This window comes from Austrofundulus limnaeus, unplaced genomic scaffold (genome assembly GCF_001266775.1).
Source record: "Austrofundulus limnaeus strain Quisiro unplaced genomic scaffold, Austrofundulus_limnaeus-1.0 Scaffold18, whole genome shotgun sequence".
NCBI lineage: Eukaryota > Metazoa > Chordata > Actinopteri > Cyprinodontiformes > Rivulidae > Austrofundulus > Austrofundulus limnaeus.
The window spans coordinates 1,355,529-1,361,446 of record NW_013952420.1 but is presented as its reverse complement, the minus strand read 5'-3'; the positions used below and the strand labels follow the sequence as shown (position 1 = coordinate 1,361,446).

The window sequence follows — 5,918 nt, the reverse complement described above, 5'->3', positions numbered from 1 at the left end:
ACTAAGGCAAAAATGTAATTAATTCAGAAAATCTTTTCAGGACCCCACCTTGATGTTTCGCGACCCCACTTTGGGTCCCGACCCCAACTTTGGGAAACTGCTGTAAACAACCCTACTGAGAGGGGAGAAGTACTGACCTGAACTAGAGGACTGTAAATGAGAGCTGCTGCTTTGTCAGACAAATATATTTTAATTTGGAAGCCTTATTAACACGGACTGGCTTCATTCACTTCCTCCACTGCCGAATGCTAAACTAACTAGCAGACACTGCGCAGAAAATCAACGTCCTTCAAAACTCCTCCTTCTGTTTTCTGATCCCAGGTAAAATAAACTACAAGCAGACACTGTACAGAAAATCGATATTGTGTTCTCTAATTGGCCCGGATGAAAAGAAATCCTTCTCTATGGGAGAAATCCCAGACGGGGCAGTGAAGGGAAACTAGAATTGAGCGGAGCTGTGTAGGAAGGCAAGGGCCAGGCTAGACCATCACTGCGTGTCGTCCATAGGGGGAGTCAGAGGTACTCTCAGCGGTGGGCACAGCTAATCAAAAAGTTAGTTTCAGTAACACATAACATTCTAACGAAAAATACAGCTTTGCTAATGCTAAACATGTTAAAATTAGCAGAATCTAGCACAAACAGCTAATCGCTAACCACTAAGAAGACTGTCACTCAGACTGACACTCGTGGTCTATGTTGGCCACCCATGCAGACTGCATAAATGGCTGTGAAATGAGACAGTCTAGTCTATGGATGATGTATGTTTACGATCACAAGCTTCCCTGTTACCATTTGTCGACTACATGCGTCAGGGGCCTACAAATTGAAGCTGCCTCAGCGTTGTTTATGTAGATGGAGGGATCCTAGCCTCCAGGCTGTCTCCTGAAGCCCACTATCATCTCCCAAGTTCAGTAAGAGGTCACTTTCCTGACACCAGTTGGTCATTGATTTCACCTCATCTCTGTCTTCACGCTCCTCGTTGTCGGTGATGAGGCCCAAAGATGGTGGTGTCATCAGCAAACTTGAAGATGAGCTGTGCCTGGTGGTCCAGTCGTGCGTGAAGTGGGTGAACAGAAGTGTATATTATCGCACAGAACCCAACAACGCAGGTGACCTGAATGCTTCCAGAACACCTCAGCAGAGCCACAGGCTGATCACCCCCGTGCTACGCCGCATTCATGCAGAAATTCATTCCCAAGGGGGGATTCATTTTTTCACATGACTGATTTGAGTTTGTTCCCATGTTTTTGATTTAAGACTTGGATAATACATGACAGTGGGATTTACAAAAAAAAAAAAAAAAAACATCAAAACTAAAGTTTCTGCAAATAAAATAAAACTGTGCACACATTCATTTGCCCAGAAATATATTTCAACAACTTTATTATAATATTCCAGAGATCAGACAGGTTGGTAACTGGCTTTTCAGTTTTCACAGTGAAACTTCAGTAAAAATGTTTCTGTTTATTTGGGTTGTTTTAATGACAGTCCGTGCTTACGTTTGTGCATAATTCTCTATATTCATCACGAATTTGCTGCACCTCCATAAGCACTGATTTTCTCTGGTTTTAGACCTGCCTTTTTTCACTGCGGGTCCCTGGAGCCCCGTTCCCCCTGCGTCCATCTGTTTCCCCACGTGTCTGCGTGTGGCCCAAACTACAGAGGGAGGTGAAAGGACGGTCAGAGGCCTTTCAAAGGCATCTGAGTAATTTCACCTCCAGAAAAATCCCACCAAAAAGGCTTCTTTCCTCCACCTGCTCCTTCTCCCTGCCCCTCTCTTCATCTTATACCTTTCTCCCTCCTCTGTTTGTCCCACGTTCCTGTCTCGCTCCTTCGTTCTCTTTCCACCCACACCCCACACACACACCCCTCTCGTCCATACCTCAGGCACACCTGGCTGACTGCTGAGGGCTGACACTTTAAAGACACTGGCTTCAGCTTCTGCTGCACGTAGAATATCAATATCTGCTGCGAACACGCTCACATTCAGAGCGCTCCATCTTTCGCGCGGAGCAGCGCACATGAAGGTGCACAAAAATCCTCAAACAGCCCTTCCACTCTCCACACAGCACCCACTAACCCACTGACTCTATCAGAGAAGACAGATCCACACTTGTTTTTTTTCCCCTGTTTCTTTAAACATGTTTTGCATGTGTTGACTATATCAGAAGAATTTTAAGCAGCTAACAGAAAGCCCCTTAAGACCTCACCCCAGCTCAGATACGTGTGTTTATTTTTATACAGTAATACACCGGCCCCATATACTACTCAAGCCTCGCTGCCTTGCTCTTTGTTGATTTATGTGTGGACGTCTCTCTCTGTCAAATCCGTGAGGATCTCACCTGGGAGCAATTTGCCTCAGCAGGCCGACTAAGAGAGGTGATTCCCACTGTCTGCTTCGATTCTTTCTGATGGTCTGAGCAAATACCTGTTTTAAGTTAGAAGCTATAAATACACTTTTAAAACCCTTCTTCAATCGATTTTCCAGCGAGCCAGTGGCTTCATTTCTTTTATATATATTTTTTTAAAGAAGTATTTTCTCTGCCTCGAAACAGCTTACAAAGAGCGGGGCGGTTTATGGATCAAGTTCAACTGACCCGAGGGCTCAAGGGACAAAATCTGTTTTTTTCTTTTCTTTTTTTTTTTTCCTCCGCTCTCTTGAAAGTTTGCATAACGTTGCCCTGACACCTAGTGGATGCAAACTAATGACCTGAGCGGTCAGAAAAAATCAGCTTGCATTTAAGGACTACCACTTTGAACGCAGCAGCTGTGAAACGAAGCATCTGTAAATCTGCGGAGCGCTTTGTGACAACAGTTTTTTTCCAACATATTACTCCTTTTAACAAAGAAAATATTTAAACAGGTCTGAGTTTGATTAGTCCACTGGTTACTTAGTTAAATTCAAACCAGACAATTTGGGAAAACAGACAATCTGAGAACTTCAATTGTCGTGCGAACGAGCAAAAAAAATAATTAGGGTTCCTTGAAGGAATACATCACCTGCTGCTTTCATGCCAGAGATTTAGGCTAAAATCAATCTGAAAGTAATTTTCTAAAAATAAGATGGGGGAAAGCTTCAGCATGATTTTACTTGCACTGAACATTTACCACATATTTTTTCATGATTTCTTTGTTTGTCCAGTTGGGGGGAAAAAAATGAATTTAGCAGAGTCACTGCAGGTTATAGCAGATATCTGACAGTCAACTCCAGCTCATGGAAACTTTTTGAGTTGTATAAAGTGCATGGACACCTTCTTTTGTTGTATTTCCAGGAGTTTAGCTCGTTAAAGCTTGTGTTAGTGCCTGTGATCAATAGATGAATCATCTTGAAGTGAACTCACAGTTTTATTAAGTGTGAATAATCAAAACAACCTGTCAGGATCTGTGTTTTATTTTTATTTTATTTGGAGCTTCCTGCTAGCTTTTTGTGTTTATTGTTTATTTATTGATTCATTTTTGCTTTTTTTTTTGTTTCTATTTGGACAAAGAGCCGAGGTCGTAAAGGTGCAGGACCTCAAGTACTTAGGGTCAACTGTCCAAGAAAACAGGGAGCGTGGTAAAGAGGTGAAGAAAAGAGACCAGACAGAATGAAGTGGATGGAAAAATGGAAAAATTTTAGAAATGATTTGTAACTAATGTCAAATGAAAAGTTTACAAGAGAGTAAAGAGACCAGCTATGGTTTGGAGACTTGAGGCCCTGACCAGAACTGGAAGTGTCAGAGCTGAAGATGATGAGTTTGTCCTTGCTAGTGAGAAGAATGAAGATGAAGACTGAGATCATCAGAAGTACAGCACAGGTTGAAGTACATGTCATTAAGTCTATTTAAGTATAGTAACATATATTTTCCAAAGTGTAATTTTACTTACCAAGTTTACTTTTTAAATGGGTCAATGTTGGCTAAATTGTGATTTAAAATATTATGGATCTGCTGCTTGTTTGTCAGTTCTTGTGTCTTGATTTATCCAACAGCCAAGTATAGGTAACAAATTAATAATAAAGTGTATATTTGATAAGTACACAACAAGTAAACTGAAGTATACTTTCTTATTTTTAATTTAAAATTAATATACTTAAAGGGCACTTTGATGAGGGAAAGTTAAAGGCCAGACTGAGATGGTTTGGACATGTCAAGAGGAGGGTCAATGGGTATATCACTAAAAGGATGTTAAAGATGCAGCTGCCAGGAAAAAAAGACAAAAGGGATATTTAAGGATACAGTTTAAGGACACAGACGGAGTTGGAGTGAGGACAGAAAATTCAGGGGGACAGTGAGTTGGCACAGCTAATTATAACCTTCACTGACCACCAATCCGCTAACAAAAAAAAGAGCTTTGCTAATGCTAAACAACTAAACAGGTAAGAAAATTAGCGAACTAATTAACTGCTAACTCAAGGTCAGTCATTTAAACAAAGACGTGTGGTATCCACACAAATGTTTTTTTTTTCAGTTTTGTTAGCAGATTAAAGTTAGCAAAACTAAATTTAGCCAACGCTAATTGGTTCACTAATGATTTCCAAAGTTAGTGAAAAAAAGCTAATTTGCTGAACAAAAGGTTAGCTTTGCTGTTAGCAGATACGCAGAACTGTGTCTACCGCTGTGGAAACATTTACTGGTGACCCCTCAAGAGTGAACAGCTGAAATAAGAACATTTGTTTCTTATTTTATTTTTTCTGTACCTTTCATTATTTTCCCTGTGGCACTAGTTCATTTCTCCTTACTGCTCCTTCAGCTGCTGCCCCGCCCACTCTCACCTGTCCGTATGTTGTCATCATGTCAGGTGTTTCCACTCCGCTCGTCAGCTGCTGTTCATCTAATCCACCAGTTTTCACTCCACCTTCAGCCTGGCATTGGGAGTGTTTCATACCATGTCCGACATGTAAATGTTTGCTTTTTAGTTTCCTTTATTAAAATCTTTATGTTTTCATTGGAGCTCCTTGAATTTTCTCTGCATTCGGGTCCAGTGCCTATAAACCATGACACAGTTTGTTTCTCTAAAATAAGTCAACCTTAAAAAGCCAGAGCTACAAATGCTTACACCTCAGCTTTAAGCATTTGTAAGAATTTACAAGTCATGGTGTGTCTCAAAGTTTGTTGCACAAGTCGCAGGAGTTCAGGCAGCTCTGACTGACTGCTCAGGAAGTAAAGCTCGTTGGCTCCGTGACGCTCAGCGAGCCTAGCCAAGCACAGAATCAGTGCCCCAGCACCAGGGAAAGCTACATAAACAGATATGACAGAGTGACAATCCAATGCACAGTTTGAAGTTCACAACTGAGGCAAAGTGAGGCAAATTGAAGAGATGTCCTGTGAGGCGTGAGAAGCTGCCGGTGGCTATTATCATTTTAACAACAAGGGTTGGTCTGCAGAACTTCAGTGGATGCGCATTAAAACACCTTTATTAGACGCTGACTTTTTTATTTTCTATTTTTGGTCAAGGTTTAAAATTTTTCATATTTGCCTATTGGAAAAACGACAAAAAAACACAAAAAATGTAACAAAGCATTTGTCTTGATTTGCATTAGTGAGCTTTGACGTTTGGTCACAGTACAGTGGTTGTGAATGAAATTTGCAAATGTAATAAAAGGAAATTTCCACACACATGACAAATGGATTTTGGCAAAATGAGTGAGAAAGCTCAGCCTGTTTTGAAGGTCTTACAGCTCAAAATACTTTACAGCAGAACATTGAAACACCTCGTGGAAAATTTGACTTTGCATGACTGACATGACAATTACTTTTTTTTTCACAGTTTTTAAATCATCAAATGTCCTGAGCCATCTCAGTGATCCAGGTAGGAAAAAAATGTTGTCCTCTGGACTCACCTTCTCCCCTTCAAGAGACTTCTTCAGTCTGAGGAGTTTCAGGTAAACTCAGCCTTATATGCAGTGACTCCACTTAGTGGACAAACAAGCTTAACAA

General features: G+C 40.9%; 1 long non-coding RNA gene across 1 annotated transcript in view; it reads right to left on the bottom strand.

Annotated features, from left to right (window-relative positions):
- Nucleotides 1-4,786, bottom strand: part of LOC106514192 (uncharacterized) — a 25,437-nt gene extending 20,651 nt beyond the window's left edge. The window contains exon 1 of the long non-coding RNA XR_001309865.1: nt 4,754-4,786. This is a non-coding gene — a long non-coding RNA (uncharacterized LOC106514192). The remainder of the gene's footprint in view (nt 1-4,753) is intronic.
- Between the last annotated feature and the right edge of the window lie 1,132 nt (nt 4,787-5,918).